This window comes from Camelus bactrianus, chromosome 6, assembly GCF_048773025.1.
Source record: "Camelus bactrianus isolate YW-2024 breed Bactrian camel chromosome 6, ASM4877302v1, whole genome shotgun sequence".
Lineage (NCBI taxonomy): Eukaryota > Metazoa > Chordata > Mammalia > Artiodactyla > Camelidae > Camelus > Camelus bactrianus.
The window spans coordinates 84,255,652-84,275,289 of record NC_133544.1 but is presented as its reverse complement, the minus strand read 5'-3'; the positions used below and the strand labels follow the sequence as shown (position 1 = coordinate 84,275,289).

Here is a 19,638-nt window from a genome sequence, read left to right as displayed (position 1 = left end):
TGTATTTTATTTATAGTTGTAAGAAGAGTGGAGAAGAAAGGAAGGAAATGGATAAGGTTTGGCTGAATGCCTCCTCACAGTGGATGTAGAATTAAAGTTGCTCCAATTTAGGCCCTGTGGATGGATGGCTTATAACCTGGAGAAAGGTAATGTTTGTATGTATGTGTGAGTGTGTGTGTGTGTGCGTGTGTACCTGTCGTGAATTGGATCACTTGGACATCAAACTGCTTAGCTTTGGGACATCTTGGATGGGTGGGGAGAGGGGGAATACAGAGAAGAGAGAACACTTTGCTATCACCTCCAAACTGCTGCTTCCTGGACAAAACAAGGAAGCTCTATGCTGTGGTTGACAGGAATAGGTAATTACATTGGAACCACTTTTTTTTTTTTTCATAGTTCTTGCTTTGTGTGAACAAATCTCAAAATTAAGATATGTAAACAGGAGTTATACATTAATGGGGTCACCGGGCCTGAGACTAAATTTTTTTATGCATATGAGTTCCCCTGGGCTTCTCAGAAATATTTTGGGAAGTGGACTTTGTAAAAGCCTGGATAATCAATCAGGAGAAGAGCTCAGGGCCATTGGATTTTGTCCATTAAATGTTAAAATGACTTAATTTGTACTCACAGATGGTGATACACTAATTTTTGTATGTGTGTGTCTCTGTGTGTGTATTACTGGAATATGTGTATTTGCAAAAATATAGTATATATCGCTAGCATGTATATAATTTATTTTTCACAAGCAGCATACAGCTTTGTTAACCTGTGTCATTCATTCAACATGTCATTGATGTAGTATAATAGTCAATAAAAATATTACTTGCAATCCACAGTTGGAAAGAATGAATACATTTGAAAATTTGAGGTATTCACCCACTCCTGGCTTGTCTGATCAGGCCCAATTTACTTAGTAAGGAAGTATCCAAACATCTAAGTATGCAAATGTATAAAGCCAAATGAGACATCATTTAATTCCTTTATTGCCTTACAGTGAAAGAGAGCAAATGAGTGAGTTGATGGCTTTATGCCAATTATTTTTACTGCGATTTCTTTTATGCTAAGGTATAGCTGAAGGCAAGCCCTCAAATTCTAACATGCACATGCGGCAGCAATGGCATGAGTATTTTAGGGCCTATAAGAGTCTTTTCATGGGTTATGGTTGGAAATAAAAAATTTAAGTTGCAATTGCCTGGCAAGTGTCAAAAACGACTGGGGCTAAATGTAAGAGTGTGTGTATGGGGGGAGGGTATAGCTCAAGTGGTAGAGCACATGCTTAGGGTGCATGAGGTCCTGGGTTCATATCCCCAGTACCTCCTCTAAAGATAAATAAACCTAATTACCTCCCCCCAGCCAAAATAAAATAATTGAATAATACAATAATAAATACTTTTTTAAATTAAGAGGAATAGTGTGTGGGGCCTCAATCCCAGACTTGTTTCTAAAAGACCCAAGTCCTGGGTGCTCAGGGCCCTCCATAATGCTGCCCTCGGTTAACCTTGTACCACTCACCCCACTTAAGGCAACTCCACCCCTCCTTCCAGTCACACAGACTTACCTTAAAGGACATGCATCTTCTCATTCAGGAAATATGGCCTAAGGACTCTCCAAATATCAAAACTAGCAAACCTGCAGTTCAAGAGTGGCATAACCAAGAATCTCAAATGGACTGAGGCTGACTGGCTGAGTTGGAGAGCAGTGGGCTCACAAGGCTTGTGTCATGACCCCCCACGCGACAGCTACCTTTCCTCTACTTTCCCAACAGACTGCACTCTTAAACTTACCTGGTCCTCCTGCAGACTGCTTCTGTTGGTCAGAACAGTGACCACAGCAGGGACCATGTAAAAACATCCTCCCTGTCCCAGTGACAGCTTGTTGGGAACATCCATTCACATTGAAAAGGAGGCATTATCAATCTTGAGGAGAACTAACCAATCAGAGCGTTTAACCTATTCGTGTAATGGTAGTTTTCCCTGTTCCAGGAAAAAATAAAGTACAATATTTCTGTGTTTAAAATGCATCAAGAATTAATGAACCTCCTCTTTTTCTTACTCAAGGCACACCACTGCTTAAAACCACAAAATGCTGACCTAGTCAGTGGTTCCAGAACCTGGGGGTTCAGCACTGTGTATTAAAGACTCATCCTCATAATAAATTACTATTTTAATGGTAGTCCTGGTGACATATGGTGAATGGAAAACACTTTCTGTAGATTAAGCAACATAGTTCCCATTAATGATTTACTGTATTTGAGAACTTCAAGAGATTTAACTAACTGTTCATTTGGTGTAGTGTCTGTTGAATTATTTAAAACATCTCCTTACTGCTTTAACTTTGAATCTGCATTAGAAAGTATAATGCCAATTAAGATTCTTCTTTTGCTTCAAATGCTCTAAGAATAAATCCAGGCTAAATCCCAACCACAAATACATTTCTCTCTTTACTTAGGCAAAACAAATAAACAATACACAAAAATTTGCAAAAGGAGAAAGCCAGAAAATTAGGAAATAACGAAGGTAAGAAAAATTAAAGTCTAACGCATAGCTCCTTGGAAGGGCTGAAGACACATGGTTCAGAATTCTATGTTTAGGTAGGATATGCAATGTATACATTTGATTGCTACAAATTCCACCATCTCCAGAATTATATAATGTAAAATATAAATATAAGTACTAACACTTATACAAACCCAGAAATTAAAGATATTGGCTCAATTAGCTGATCTGTATTTTATTTACTGTGATAATCAAAAGTGAAAATCAGATGGAAGGCCTAATTTTGGCTGACCGTGTTTTATTTTTGTTTATTTTTGCAAAGCTGAGTGTTTTTCTTGCTCCCTCTCTTACATGCCCCCACCACTTTCTTATCATTGTATGAAGCTTAGCTATTAACATTAAGCCTACATCAGATAAGTGTCTTAAAGTAGATTGACTTCTACCCTGAACACCTGCCTCTTGCTGCCTCATGTCCCTTCCTCTGCATTCAAGCACTCTGCTTAAGGAAACTCTTCCATAAAGGAGTTCTCAACTAATCTCATCGAGTTCCAGGCATTCTGATCACCCTGTTATTTTTTTTAATGGAGGTACTGGGGATAGAACCCAGGACTTTGTGCATGTTAAGCATGCATTCTACCACTGCACTATTACCCACCTCCCATTACTCTATTAGGACTGTCCCCTGTATCCTTGTACAAGCCAACTCTCCTAAAATAGTTTGCCCAGAATTGTTTTGAGTTTCTGTTGTGTTGCTGCACATTTTCCTTGGATACATCTCAGTGGACTGGTACACTGTCTTCCTCACAATTACTGCTCACAAAGTGTTCGAAGTGTTCGAAGTGTTCGTGCTGGGCAACTGAAAGCTTAGAATATCAATTTGAACCAGAGTGCCATCTACTGGTAGGAAGGCTACAATACCGCAGCATGTCTGCATCCTGCCCCGTGAACGTATTAACGTACACACACACACACACACACACACACACACACACACACACACACACACCCCAGTTCTCACAGTTCAATGAAAGAATAAGGAAGACGCTATATGAATCAAAATTCTGCTCCCACCTTTAGTAAGATCTACGTATTCAAAAAGAAATGACAACAAAATAAGATCCCCATTTAGATCCTCTAAATGAAACTGTCATCTTCAAAAGATGGGTGTGAATTTTAGACTATGTCCTCTGGCTGTTTTGTAACTTCATTCTATTCATTGGGGAAAAATCATATATTAAATGAGAAACTGAAGCAATATACAGTAAAATGTCTGAATGCCATTAAGTTCCTGTGGACATGGCCCTGTTTAATGAGGAAGACTAGTTTTCATTTTTGTTTTATTCCAAGAATGTAGGCCTTCTATAAGGTGAGTCATCCCTACAGGACTGACTGTATCTTTGAGTCATGAGCTCTGAACGAGCATGATTTCTCATCACACAGTGGAGGACTACATACAAGAACAATATGAAACATATTTAGTCTTTGTTTATCAGACTAACATTTTAGCCTATTAAATAATTTCTCAAATCGTTTATTAAAGCCTCAGTCTTCCTACTCACTATAAAGTAAATCACATGGTGGGTAGATTTAAATTGCACAGAAGTGGGTCTGTAAATTAAGAGAAAACTTTTCTTTCCTGGCACAGAGGCTGACTTAGATAGTGTGGGGTCATTAGTGACCAAACAGATGCCCCCATCTATAACCCAGAGACAGCGCTCAGCTGTACAGAGAACCTTTTGTTTCCTACAGAGAGGTGAACTCAAAAACTTGTCACTGATTTTTGCACCCTCTTAATCTTCCTGTTTATTCTGTGCTTCATTAAAGTCAATCTCCACAGGGCAGACTGTCATCCGAGCCCGGCCTGTCCTGCTGTCTGCTCTCTCCAGAGAGCATCCTTCATCCTGATAAACGGGCCTGTGAGCTGAGCACGTGACTGAGCTCCTTAAAGTAAATAGATTACAGAGAGCTGCTCCTTCCACACTCGCTCAACAGAATTCGATAAGCAGGATCACTGACGTGGGCTTCACGGTGGAGACAATGCTTTCCTGAAAGATGGGGTTTCAGATTTACTGTTGTAAAATGAGATAGAGCATATTTATCTTTATCACTGTGTCATACCATACCTTTAAGGCTGCATTAGCTAATGTCATTCATCTGCCAAGTGTCTCCCTCAGGATTCAGCATCATTATAGGATGTCTGCTGCGTGCCAGGCTCTGCGCTAGGCACTGGAGACCTAAAGATACCCATAGGGAGGGGCAGTGATGGCCGTTGTGGGAAACAGAGTGGAATTCTGTGAAGCCATAAAGCATGGCACCATGACAACGCCAGCCTGTGTTCTGAGCTTAGTGTGTGCCTGTTTGTTGGACTTACAGACCATGTTATCTCAGAGCAACTGTTAAATCTGCATGAAAAAGCAACACTGGGGCCCAAGACTGGTTTCTAGGCAGCTCTGCTCCTGCCCTGACTCATCCTGACAGATAAGGCAGCAAGCCTACCCCTGAGAGCGTGCCACTTGCCATCCTACCCAGGAAACCAGACACAGACCAGACTCTGGAGAAGGAAATTGTTGTCTCTCGGTGGAAGGGCAGTGGTCTAGGGGCATCTTGGATGCCTGAGCTGAGGACAGTTGTGTTCATGTGGCCACCAGCTGAGCATCCGAATCACTCCCCAATACCTGGACAGTGGGAACTGTGCAAAAGATACCCCATGTCTCGGGGCAAGGGTAAAGGTATGGGAAGCCCCACAAGACGCTGGGAACGTCCCTCCTGGATGGTCAGGGTAAGGTCTCTGTGAAGAGTGTTATAGCAAAGCTCACTTGTACTGAGCTGAAAAGTAGGATGACTCCCAGCCACCCCACCCTGGTTTTCCCAAGGTCTGAGTAACAGAAACCCAAGGAAGGTCCTGATGATTGGACCTTCTTAACAATGACTGCAGCTTCTGCTTGGGAGGCCTGAAGATCAACAAGAAGACCAGGGAGATGGTGTCCTGTTCTGCCAGGGGCTGCTCTGGTCCCCTGACTTGCCTCTGGTTTCCCCGGTGAACCAGCAGCAGTGAAGAGCCCTCATGGGCAAGGCACCAAGGGCAAGGCTGCGACATCTGTGGGGCTGGCGACCTGTACAGATCCCCTCACCATCAACTAATTCTCTCCCTTTTAGCTCTCCATGCCCTCACGGGACCATATGCATCTCTCTCTCTCCTGTTGAGCTCTTACGATGTGCAATTTAACGTCTTATTATATTCAGCCTCATAATCTACTTGTTCCTTGTACATTTGAGTTACCACGACAAAATCACACTTGTATCTTTCACGTCTCTGAAATGAGAGAGACAGTATCAGGCATGCAGCAAGTGTCGAATATTTAATCTAATTGGGAATCAGAACATAAGAGCTTTGAGAAGCATTCATATAGCTTCCTCTTTTCCCAGAATGGCACACAGATCCAGGGAACTGCCGCTGTGGTCATTCCACAGGTGTCTAATGAAACTTTCAAGTCACCGTGCTGGGCACTGTGCAGGAGACCGAGGCACCCGAGAGATTGCTCCAGGTCTCATGGACCTCTCAGAGGCATGGAAAGCAGGACATGTTCCCCAGTCAGCAAAGGAGAAAACCCATGGGGAAGGTAAAAATAAGTCTGAGGGGTCCCAGGTGAGGGAGATGCTGGATCAGATGATGGTCAGCTGAAGGACTCAGGGTGGTTCTGTGGGGAAGGGGCACTGGCACTCCATGTGGAAGGATCTGCTCTGTGGGAGCGGGGGAAGAGCCTTCCGTGTGAATGCATGTGGCCTTCGCCAAGCTTCACTTCCGACTCAGAAGCAGCACAGGAGTCAGCTAGGATGACCGTGACTGTGGCGCCCGACCACGCTGAGCCTCCTGAGGGTTTGCTGCTGGAAGACACTTCTGTCCAGCAGAGTCAGAGCTCAGAGCACCTCCTGATGTGGGCGGCCCAGCACCTCATGCACAAGAAGGGCTGTCTCTCTCCTCTTGTGTCTCACTTTAACTCCCCTCCCTTCCCTCCCTCCACACCTCGCCAAGTGCAGGAAGCTTGTGGTCCAACTTGCCTTTGGCAGCTGAGATGGGCTCTGGATGTCTGGGGTGGGTCCCAGACCGGCAGGCTAGACCAAGGCCCCGCTGGGCCCCTCCTGTCTGCGCACGTGTGGTGAGCATTTCTGCTCTCTGCCCGGGGCCTGGCCCTGGTTATCTTGGGGTTCATACTGTGCCCCCAGAGATGGAGCAGAGCGTTGCCCCCTCCACTCCCCGTTCTGCCTGTGCCCTGCCTCAGGTGGCCTCAGAGCTCAGGCAAGAACTCAGGCCTCAGGCAAGGCAGGAAGCTTCTGAGCTCTCTCCCCAGAGGCCCCCAAGGCCCCCACCTGCCCCCTCACCTTGCCTTCAGGCTGGCTCTGTACCCCCCAACACTACCACTCCCACACCTCCATCCCCTCATCCCCCACCTACACAGAAGGGTCACTTTCCTGACCTCCCTGGGACTCAATTCTGTTCTTCCCCACCCATAGGAGTAGCAGCTTCGGCCTTACTGGTGCTTCTGTTGGCCCAGCTCACCCTCACTGGGCATGTCCAGGGGCCAAAACAAGCTCCTCTCCCCATCTTCTTGCTTTCTCTTGTCCCCCTTTCCTTATTCCCTTTGGACTTAGGGGGACCAGGGAAAACATCCGGATGCCAGGACAGCAGCATGGGGCAGGGAGAACAGAGAGATGCTGGTGATGGGCTTGCTTCTTCACAGCCCGCATGAACAATTTCCTCTCCATTCTTCCCTCTAGGTCTGGGTCCTCAGCCTCCTGCCTTCGACTTAACGGCAAGCTGGAGACGGCCACAGCAAGAGGAGTTCTGAAAGTAGCATCTGGATGAAAGGGTGCCTCCTGGGCACTCCAGTGGCTGGTGAGGCCCTCCCCTCCTGCTGCCCTCTGATTGTTTAGGTTTCTGTCTGGTGGCACAGCGGGGTGGGCAGTGTGAGAAGACCCTACAAGCCAGGGTACTCTAGGGTGTCCTCCCTCTTGGCCCTGAGGTCCCTTGTCCCTTAAGCCTGAGCAAGCTTTAAGTCACTACTGCCTTAGAGGTATGCTATCCTTTTTATCTTTTATTTTTTAAGCTACTCTATCCCAAAATTTAGTGTAAGTAAGCATTTGTATATGGCGAAAATATACGATCCAGCACTACTCCTTTGGTAGATGTGATTTGACACTGTTTAATGTCACCCTGTTTGAGGTAAGGTAGTGCATCAGGGCTGCACCCAATTTCCTTTTTTCCACCTTCCAACTACTCCTCACTCTTCTCACCTGCAGGTGGATGGGGGCATCGGTCTCTGCATCTGTCCATCCACCAGGCAGGCCCTGGCAGTGCTGATGGTGGCCAGACTGAACTCACATTGCAGCCCCAGAACTTCCAGGTACTTTTAAACATGCCTTGCTTAGGGCTGTCTGTGGACTCGGACTGAATGAAAAGGCTAGAGGGGTGGCCTCTTTGCTGCAGTCCGCCCCGCAGGCCTCGTATTTAAACGTGTAAGCAGCAACCTTTGGACTCCTGACCCTGGGAACCCGTGGTCACAGACCACCCCAGCTTCAGGCCAGTCTGAGTGAGCAGGGAGGTCACTGCGCAGGGTCTCACCCGATCCTTCTTTACTTCCACCCCCAAATCCCAGTAGCTGACAGTTAAGATTTAGGAGATAGTCTCAGACAAAATTGACATAGATGTGCAGACATTGAGAACTTTGTACTTACTCCCTCAAAAGAGGTTTAACAGCAGTGAAAACTGAAAATAGACTCAAAATAATTTTCATTTTAGAAATTATCTTAAGCAAATGTTTTAGAATCTCTGAACCCAAGGCTGACTGAGCTGGGAAGCTTTCTCTCCAGACTGCAGGCCGTGGCTCCCTCTAGTGTTGCTGACTCTGCCTTTGCTTCAGGCTTAAAATGCCCAGAACTCTTTATATGAAGATTCAAAGCCAGGTTCAACGAACTTCTCTTTCTCCTAACTTTCCATAGCGACTCTTGACCACTGACATCTCCTCCTTCTCCTCCCTCCATGATCTCCTTTGTTTTTTCCTGTTGCTCACAGCTAATATTTTATTATTATCTGTTTATAGGAGAATTGTTTCATGTTTATTGTCTTTATCCACCCCCTCTTAACAACTGTGTCTTTTACTTGGAAATGAGAAAAACACAATCTCAAGCATGCAATAAATGTCTAATACTTTCTTTAAATTTGAGAATCAGAAAATTAGAGTCAGTAGGAAAGCTAATATAGCTTCTTTCTTGCACAAAATGGGAAACAAATCCAGGGAATTGCTGCTGTGGTCATTCCACAGGTGTCTAAGGAAACTTTCAAGTCACCGTGCTGGGCACTGGGTGGGAGAGAGGCGCCCGAGAGAGGGACCCAGGTCTCATGGACCTCTCAGTGAGGCATGGAAAACAGGACATGTGCCCCAGTCAGCAAAGCTGGGAAAGCACAAGGTAGGGAAAAATGTTTCAGGGGTCTCAGGTGAGGGAGATGCTGGGTGTGCTGAGAGACTCAGGGTGGTTTTATGGAGAACATGGTGCTTGAGCCCCGTCTTGAAGGACTTGGATATGAGGGAATAGAGGGAAAGTTTTGTGATATGAAAACATGTTCTGGGAAGGAAACATCAAGGAGAATGTTAGATGCTAAGACGGGAATGCCTCAGGGTCAAATTAGAGCAGACCTGAATGCCAGCGAGGAAGTTTTCACTCTAACTGCTAAGCAGGAAGCACTGTGAAGGAGGAACTTATACACGTTTCCAACTCCTTGAACATGTATTGAACTTGTTTTCAAAAGTGAATTCTCCATCCTTGGAAGTTTAAGTACCAACTGGAAATGTTTTTATCCAGCTATCCACTTATGAATTATAGGGATTCATAAAGGAGATTCATGCATGGACTGGGTAACTGCTGTGGTTACCTCTGAATGAGATTACACAATCAGGCTTTTGGAACCAGAAGTTGACCCCAGCATCACAGGAGAGAGGACTGTGTTTCTTTTTGTATTTAGTAGGTGCTAAATTAATGCTTCCACAATTAATGAATGACATGGACAGAGCTGTGCTTTAGGAAAAGGAATTTGGTAGCAGGGGTTAAACTAGATGAACAAGAAGGGAGAGGCTGGACACAGGGAGACTGGTCAGGACACCATTATTCATTTTCAAGGCCTGAACTAGGTTAGTGGGAATGGGCATGGAAAGTAGGTGGATGTTGTAGATGTAGAATCAAGATGACTGTTTTGTTGTAATTCTTTGTGACTGTCTTCCTCAATGGATTGAAAATTTCATGGGAGCAAGAAATGTATCTTACTGGATTTTCTATCCCCACTGCCTCACAATGACGAGCACATCCAAGTGCTCAGCAGGTATTAAATGAGTTGGTGGAGTCAGTGTTGACTGGCTTTATGGGCAAGTCATTTAGATGGTGTTACTTGAGGGGCACTGGAGATCCCAGCTGCTGGACAAGAGGCGGCCAGAGTCTCTGGGTCTGAGCCCAGGACTTGGGTGGTCCTGGTCTGGTGCAGAGGGGACACAGGAGACGGCAGCTGTCTCTGCTTCCTCACCCTCCAGTCCCTCTAACCCATGCCGGGCAGGACTTTGTCCCCAGAACCCCACCACAACTTTGCACGTTGAGGTCACCCCACCCTGGCCCTGTCTTCCTTCTTGGACTTTACTTCTCATCAGCACTTGACACAGTTGACCATTTCATTCTTGGAACATCCCCTTCACATAAATTTCACGATGTTACTCTCCTGGTTTCCTTCCTACCTTAACAATGGCCCCTTTCGTTCTAGTCGTTCTGACTTATCCTCCTATTTCCAATATTTAAATCAATGGTTCCCAACCTTAGATGCACATTGAAACTACCGGGGGCTTTTAAATCTCTTGATCATCTAGCTGCACCCCAGACCAGTGAAATCAGAATCTTCCAGGGATGGGTCCAAGTTCAATATTTATTTAAAGCTCTCCTGGTGATTCCAGTGTCATGAACTCTTGTTCCAAATATTAGCATTCCTCAGAGCTTAGTCCTAAGTCTCTTCCTATCTCTGGCTCTATCCCTAGTCCCTTGGGTTTCAAGAACATCCTTATCATGTTGACTTTAGATCTAGGCTTCTAGCCCCAACTTCTCCTTTGAATAATAGACTTGTATATACTACTGTTTCCTCGAGATCTCCCCTGGGATATAGACATCTCAAATTTAACAGATCCGAATAGGACTCTTGATTTTTCCTAGCCTCCAAATCTGTTCCTCCCCAGTATCCCCAACCCCAGTTGATTGCATCAGTATTCAAATCGTTCGTCCAGTTGTGCTGGCAAAGATGGACTGGGAGTTATCTTTGAGTAAATGTTTTTGTCACTCTCCACATTAGTCCATCATAAGTTGCGTTAGTTTTATTTCTAAAATACTTCCTAGACCCAACGACTCCCCATCACCTCCACCATCACCATTCTCAACCTCACTGCTCCACAGACGTGGCCTCCTGACTGCTCTCCCTGGCTTCATGCTTGCTGCCGTACCCTCTTCATATGCCCTTGGAGGGCTCTTCAAAAAATTACATCATGTCCTTATTTCTTCTTCTTTAAAAATCTGTCCAGTGGCTTCCTACTACCTTTAGAGCAAAATCCAGACTCTTTTTAGTCTGGCCTTCAAGCTTCTTCATGATCCGGCCCTTCCTACTCTCCAAGCCCTCCCTCACTCTCCCCTTCCTTTGCTCTGTTCCTGCTATACCCCTGTTTGTGGAATATAGCCTTTGCCTTGGATGCTCTTGGCCTAGATCTTTGCATGGTTTGATGCTTACCATTCAGATCTCTGCTCACAGGCTGCCTCTTCAGAAAAGTCTCCGCTGGCCTAGCCCCTCACAGCTAAGGAGGTCACCACCCCTCCCTCAGTGGTCCTCTATGTTAACCTTGCTTTATTCTCTTCTTAGCTCTTATTGTTATCTGAAATTATAGTATTGGTTTATTTCTGTCCCCTTCCCCCACAATAGAAGTCTGTTTTGTTTACTGCTGGAACTCTGGCACCTGATAGGTTCTCAACAATTATCTATTGAATGAATTGTTAAATCCAGAGCCAAAATTTAAACTGATAGTGAAGCAGACTGTACCCCAATGTGTCCCTGTGAGGTAGATGAATAATCTCAGCACAAGGCATGGTTAATTAAAGACTCTGTCAAAGGTGTTTTTGGAGAGTATCTGACTTAGCCTCTGGGCGGGCTGCCTGCTTCCTCTCTTCCTCTAGTCCTGGTGTCTGAAACTCTTCCATTGGCAACTGAGATATATGCCTCTGGGGTAGAAGGTTTTCACCTTGTCTTAAATTCTCTACTATAATCCAAATGCCTTCACCATGTGTCTATTGGCTAATAAAAAAACTTAGGGAAGAAAGATTTTCTGAGAGATCAGGCCAAGAGCAGAAGGGACTAAGAACAGAGGGGAGGCTGATGACTGTCACACTGAATTCCTTCACCATGCCTCAATGCCTTTGACAGCATCCTCGGAGGGAAGGCATCAGGCCTATAGAAAGCTGGGTGGCTGGCGGTCTTACAGAAGCTTTCTGTGTGGATTCCAGTAGGACTAGCACCCTCCTAATACCTCTCCCCTGTGTACTTCCTTTCTATTTCCCAGCCCCCAGTATAATTTCCTGAGTAGGGGCTCTTGACAGCTTGGTAGTCTGCCTCCAATGCTCGTCTCCCTCTTGCTTGGCTTTCTATCACAGTAAATCAACCAGCCCTACCTATATCCCGAGGAAAATAGTGATTTAATAATGCCTGAACAATATGTTATAGTCCTATTAAATGCTAGTTAAAAACATATTTCCTTGTTATAAGGTAACACTTATATTTTAATAACATGTTAGAAACAAAGAACTTAATTTCCCTAGTATTCAAATTTGGGGTCCCCTGAGAAGCAGACTCAGAGACAGAAGTGAGCACGCAGAAGTGAGCAGGGAGTGCTCTTGGATCAATGTTAGTCGACGAGAAGGAGCAGGACTGGGCAGAGGGAAGAGCTGAGCTCAGAGTGGTCTCCACCGAGGTCTCAGCTCAGCCCCTGGGAGCTCTTCAGAAGAGCTGGGGTGGCCCTTTAGGGCCGACTCCCCTTGCAGTGAGGAGGCTAGGCTCTTGTACTCCCACATCAGCCAGATATTGGATGCAAACTGATCCCAGGGGACAGAGGGAAATTTCTGGAGAGGACTGACAGCTGAGGGTTGTCTAGTGACAGCACTCCCAGCATGTAACCACAAAGAAGTCCTCAGACAGGAAGACAGATCTGAGCAACACAACACAGCATCCGTTACATCCAGTGTTTTCATGTTGATGTCACTTTTTGGTTGCTAACATTATGCTGAGTATCTATTGCAAGGCAGTTGGATTAATGATGTACTGAGAATCTCCACTGAGTTGGCTTTGCTACTGAGGAATCTTTTCTTGTTAATGCTGTGCTTCTGAAATACTTTAACTTTTCTGTCCCTAATGTGTGCTGTATTTATATGCAGATAAGAGTGGTGTTTTTTGATGCTGTTGTCATTCTTACTGAACACTTTGTGACATCCTCGGATTGTTTCTTGGCCATGTGCAGTGGCCAGTCTGGCTGATCAGAAAGATAAGATTTGACTCTCATTAATCCTGCAGACTCATTTGAATCCAAGTCCCAGGAGTTTTCTTTAAAATAAATCAATAAACAAACAAACAAACAAACAAAATAAATCCCTCAGCCTTGTTGATGTCGGAGGAACTAATTATTCAGGCTTCCCATTATACTTTTGTCTGTGTGAGGACTGCAGATTGGGGCCCTGAGTAAGCATAATTGAGAATTAATGTGCTCTGTGGCTCGGAGTTGGGAAATAAAACTGAGACGGCCCACATGAGGGAAACAAGATGATTCTCACGGTGTAAGTGAGGCACTAAGGACCCATGATTGTAGGCTTCATGGTGCAGGACCAGCCTGTGGACAAAGACAAAAGCACCCTCTTTCTACTGTGGGTTTTCAATCTGGTAAATTTAGTCTCTGAAATAAGACCAAGTTATACCCTGTTCATCTCTGCAAAAACATGGACATGGAAGGACAAAGAGGGTACGCTTAGTAAATTCGACACATGCCCAGGCAAACGTTAAGCAAATTATAGATTCTTTTTTTTCTCTCTCTCTTTTTATAGATTCTTGTTAGAGATGGTCTACTTGTTTGGAATTCTGATATTGTGGTGGGGCCTAGGAGCTGCTATCAGGTGTTTTTTGGGCCCAGCTCCCTCTCCCTGCTCTACTCCCAGCACCTGAGGATGAGGAGGGAAGCTCACCAGCTTCCTTGCAGTTTCAGTTCATTGCTGGGGAGCGTTTTGTCTGGATGGCGATATCGTCCAGTGGCTTGGCACATGATCACAAATCCTGGGCTCATCATTTCGTAATTGTGTTTTGCTAGGCATCCTATCTGCTCTGGTCCTGAGTTTCTTCCTCTCTAATGATGACCACAGTGCCCACTCCTAGAGTTGTTAAAACCATTAGACAATATAGGTGAAGTGCTGATGATACCCAGTACAACCAGTCAATGTTAGGTACCATTATTTGCTACGAGTGAGTACACAGGCATAAGATTAGGTTAAGAGTCACTTGAACAATTTCTGGGACAAAGAGAGGGGCTAGCTTTGGCTGAGCTGATCATTCTTTGACTATGTACAATTAAGTAAATAAAATAGCAACAAAGAAGTTTCCACGCAGAGTTGAAAGTGGAGGGTAGATTTCCTCTTTAAAGTTAGATGTAGGGGCTGTGGGAGCTGGATTAGACAACTCATTGGTAGCAAAGGTAGTTTTAAACGTTAAGTCAGGAGTGGCTGTTGCTGTCAATGAACGTCCTGGAATAGTTTTTTTCTATTGATCACAAATTATACAATTTTCTATTGATCACAAATTTCTTCTATTGATACAAATTATACAAGTCAACCAATTGGACTTTTCTACCCTGGAAAGCCTTCCCTAGCTGAGCAGAACAAGATGTGGACTCGCAGACTAAAACAACTGTTTTTTTTTCCCACAAGAAAGTATGAATTTTACAAGTAATAGTTCACTTGGTTGTCAAAAAAAATGAACAGAATTTCAAATTTTGATCTAGTAGCCAACTTAGGCTCTGCTCCACTAAGATAGTATTAACTGGACAGGAGGAATGGGTCTCTGTGAAACCTAATACATTTCTAGCATTCTTCTTCCATATTCTAGGCATTTTATTTGAAAATTTTAAGCTCCTATGTTATGTTTGTTGATTTTTATGTTTAAGGGAAGTGTTTCTTACATATCACATTGCTTTTTCTAGTTGAATATGCTCCATATTTATTCATTCAATAAATATTTATTGAATGCTCACTGTGACCCAATTATGTAGTAGGTGGGTGTTCTGAATGGAGGTAAAAAGTAGATTAAAACGGTTAACAGGCAACTATCTTTCAAAAATCTATTGAAAATGCGTTTTATTTTTCTACTTTGCATTCATGAGTCTGAATGAATTTAACTCTATGCCTCCTTAGAGTTGGGACCACATCTCTTTGGTTTTTTGGCAAAATTTCCATTATTCCTGACAAGCATCCACTTGACACATCTGTTATGAGATGCTGGAAGTGGAGACAGTGACTCCAAGGGCAATGTGCTTACCAGTAATACAGTTTCTCTTATTGAAAGAAAGTTAGTTACAGGTATAAACCCAGCCTGAATAAAAAATACTATCTGTGAATCTGTTTCTAGACATCAAACTTTAGGAAAGTTTGAAGAGTTAAGCTTTATTTCCTTAAAAGGAAACACAAGAAAATCAAGCTGCAGTAGTCGAAAAAATGGAATAGAGAAAAAAGGGAAGTTAAAGTGAAAACTATTGCTTTTCTCTGAAATTATAACTATTTTGGTAAAGGCTTTGGTCTCTTGCCTACTACAGGTGAGAATAATTTCTAAAATATAAAAGAAAGGTTTTGCTGAAGGCATCAGGAAAGATTGGCGTCCATTAGAAGTTGAAAGTGATCATTTATGTAACACAAGGAAGTAAAATCATTTGGTAAAAATTGTGTGGGAGCAAAATTTGGCTAGAATAAGATGGCAGAGGGAAAATATTATACATTATAAATCTATCTTGTTGTTTTGACCCTATGCATGTGTTTGTTGTGGTAAAACTAAAAATAAATTAAATATGGTAACACACAAAAAAAAGAATTTGAAAGTAATCAAGGATTAGTTAAGTATTTTATTATTTTCATTTAATTTCTCTACTGCTTATTCCAGCCTACGTCCTTTTATTTAAGGGAATCTCAAATAATTTATTTTGGCTTTTTACTGTGAAGATTGTGAGAGAGAAATGCCAGGGGTCTACCCCTAACCTCCTGAATCGACTATCTGTCTAGTGAGGTTCCTTTACCTGCACCCATTTTTTTTCACTGTTGTAAAATAAACATAACATAGAATTTACCATCTTAACCATTTTAAGGATACAATTCAGTGCATTAAGTATATTCACATTGTGTTGCAACCATCACCACCATCCATCTTGAGAACTCTTTTCATCTTGGAAAACTCAGTCTGTCCCCATTAAACAATAACTCCCTACTCTTTTCTCCTCCCTCAGCCCCTGGCAGCCACCCTTTTCACGTTCTGGCTTTATGCATTTGACTACCTTATGTATGTCATGTAAGTGGAATCAGGTAGTATTTGTCCTTTTGTGACTTGCTTATTTTACTTAGCACAATGTATTCAGAGTTCATCCAGATTGTAGCATGTGTCAGAGTTTCATTTCTTATTAAGGGTGAATAATGTTCCCTTGTATGTCTATATCACATTTTGTTTATCTGTTCATCCATTCATGGACACTTGGGTGGCTTCCACCTTTTGGCTACTGTTGATAATGCTGCTGTGAGCTTGAGTATACAGATAGATCTTCAGGATCTCTTTCAGTTATTTGGGGTATATGCCCAGAAGTGGGATTGCTGGATTGTATAGTAATTCTATTTTTAATCTTTAAAGGAAGAACAAAACTATTTTTATCGGCAGCTGCACCATTTTATCTTCCCGACAGTTCAAGGTTTCTGATTATTCCACATCCTTTCCAACGACTGTTGTGTCCTTGTTTTGTTTTTTTAAATATTGTTTATCCATGGGCTTGAGGTGGTATCACACTGTGATTTTGAGTTGCATTTCCCTAACGATTAGTGATGTTGCGTGTCTTCTCATATGCTTGTTGGCTACTTGTATCTCTCCTTTGAAGAAGTATCCAGATCTTTTGCCCATTTAAAACATTGGTTGGGTTTTTGTTGTTGTTATTATTGCTGCTGAATTGAGTTCTGGATATATTCTGGATATTGACCTCTTATCAGATAAATGATTTGCAAATATTTTCTCCCCATTCTCTGGATTGCCTCTGTTGATTGTGTCTTTTGGTGCACAGTTGGTTTTTTTTTTTTTTTTTTAATTTTGATGTAGTCTAATTTATCTATTTTTTTTCTTTTGTTACATGGGCTTTTGTGTCAGGTTCAAGAAAACATTGTCAAATCTAATGTCGTGAACATTTTACCCTATATTATATTCTAACAGTTTTACAATTTTAGCTCTTAGGTTTAAACTTTGATTCACTTTGGATTAATTTTTGTATATAGTATAAGGTGAGGGTCCAGTTGATAAAACTGAATTCCTATTTAGGATGAAAACTCTTCAAAAACAAGGAAATAACACACCTACAGCAGGGAGGGTGTAGCTCAGTGGTAGAATGTGTGCTCATCATGCACGCAGTCCTGGGGAGTACCTCCATTTAAAATAAATAAATAAATGAATAAATAAATAAACCTAATTACCCCCCTTAAAAAAAAACAAAAAAAGAAACAAAAGACTCTAGAAAAAAACCACCTCCACCATGAAAAGCAGTTTATAGAGTGTAACCTTTATATTACAGCATATACAGTATAATCCCCTCTGTTAAAAATCTGTAAATTTATATGTGCATGGTTCACTAAGGTGTTAATAGCCCTAATCTCTTGGTGAAGAAATACAATGTTCTGTTCTTAGATTTAGTGATCTATATATTCTTACTTCTAACAATGTACATATACTGCTTTTGCAATAATAGGAGCCAAAAACCAAACAAAATCTGCAGCAAACTTCATACTTAGAGGTGAGATGTCAAACATATAAGTTAAGGATGCCCCCATTAGTTTCTTCTATTTGTCATTTTATTGTAGGTTCTAACCAGTTCATTAAGGAAGAAAAATTTTAATGGTATAATAGAGGGAAAAAAGAAAAAATGTTTATGAATACAGAAAACTCAAGAAAATCTACAGATAAATGATCAGAATTTAAAATGTAATTCAGCAGGACTAGTGGATATAAAGCCAATATCCAGAAATTATTTGCATTCCTATATAACACCAATAAACAGAAAATTAATTTTGTACAAGATACAGTGTTGGACATCTATCTGTCCCTCCAGATTCATTCTTTACTTGTGTCCATCTTGGTCGTACCTCATTGACTCCAGATGAGAGGCTGGCTTCTCATTAGTTTCAACAGTGGAAGATCCAGGGATGGAGAAAAGAGGATGGGAATTATATTTCCTCACCTCTTTCCCTGGAAGGTTGTTCCTGGCTGACTGTATCTTTGACCAAGGGTCACAGCTCCCATCAAAGGTCAAATGTAGCTGTTTCTGTCTTTGGGTTCTGGAAAACTGCCTCCTCCCCTTGCCTTCAGGATTAGGGGTGGACAGGCGTCCCCAAAGTTACTGGCCCCTTGGTACTGTACAATCCCTGGTGGTTTCCTTAAACCCTGCCTACATTTTGGTAAATGACCCAAATTAAGGTGCTATTTTCTACTTGGACCTTCAATGATACAGATATTATTTATGACAGCAGCAAAGAATTTAAAGTAACTAGGTATAAACCTAACAAATAGGCATGAGATCTTTATAGAGAAAATTACAAAACTTAGTTCAAAGACGTTTAAAGAGAAGACATTATAGAGATGTACCACATACATGGATGGAGGACATACTGTCATAAAGACACTGAGTTTTCTCCAAATTGATCCGTAGACTCAATGAAATTCCAATCAAATCCCCAACAGTTTTTTTTTTTCATAAAACTTGGCAAGGGAAATCTAAGTGTATATAGAAAAACCAAGGGCAAATAATAGCCAAGAAACTTTGAAGAACAGCAAATTAGGTAAAGTATTACTATATTTTAATATAATAATTAGCTGTGAAATATCAGTACTTAGTATAGTAATTAGTACTGTGAAATAGATGCATTGCAGATCAGTCAGAAAAGATAATGGACAATGGTTATCCATGTGGACAAAAGAATAATAAAATTATACATGTATTTCACATTATATAAAAAACATATAAATCCCACGTGAGTTATAGATGGATCATGAAAAGTTTTATGAACTCATATTATTAAAGAATTGTTTAAATAAAGCAAAACCCTCACAAGACATAAGGAAATAATTAACGAATTTGACTACATTGGATTTAAAATTAATATGCATTAAAGGGGATTTTAGAGAAAGTGAAAAATATAAGCCACAGCTTAGAGAAAAAAATAAAGAGTGATGTATGTGAACTACCACAGAGTAACCTCATAAACCTAATGTGGAATTAAAAGCAATTTGCCAATATACTCTAATGAAAAAGAACTGGGAAAATATATATATGTATAACTAAATTACTTTGCTATGCACTTGAAACTCATTCAGTATTGTAGATCATCTGTATCTCAGCATAATTTTTTTTAAAGAGTATTTTCAAAAATCACCAAAAAAGCAATTTACACAATTATGGCTCAGTTTTATCATTAAAGCATATGATACAATATCACAGTTTTTAGAGGTTGATTCATAGTGTTAAAAATATAGAGACATGCATGGGAATGATAAATGCTGTTGAATACACAAAACTGTTAACCTCTAGAAGGAAAAAAATGAGACAGGAAGGTGTATAACGGTGCACAAAAAAACAGCTTTAATGGTTTTTCTTATGTCTGGTTATGAAAACATGGTGTTCATCTATTCTCCATGCCTTTTTGTATATGTCAGAAATATTACCAGTGCAAGTGGACATGACACAAAAGTAGAAAGTAGGTATTGGAAATCAAAGTTCAGTAAACTAAATTGTGGAATTCATTTTTAAAAATC

The 19,638-nt window shown here is 41.9% G+C and overlaps 1 protein-coding gene and 1 non-coding gene across 5 annotated transcripts in view; both read left to right on the top strand.

The window, feature by feature from the left end:
• The window catches only part of MNS1 (meiosis specific nuclear structural 1), a 254,471-nt gene that overhangs the window by 50,755 nt on the left and 184,078 nt on the right, over positions 1-19,638 (top strand). For all 4 annotated transcript variants that reach the window (XM_074366177.1, XM_074366178.1, XM_074366174.1 and 1 more), the window contains exons 3-6: positions 17-146; positions 5,922-6,115; positions 7,272-7,389; positions 7,794-7,897. The gene's annotated coding sequence lies outside the window, so the exon portion shown is untranslated. The remainder of the gene's footprint in view (positions 1-16; positions 147-5,921; positions 6,116-7,271; positions 7,390-7,793; positions 7,898-19,638) is intronic.
• TRNAP-AGG (transfer RNA proline (anticodon AGG)) lies at positions 1,245-1,319 on the top strand. The gene has a single exon. It is a non-coding gene; the product is annotated as a tRNA-Pro (tRNA).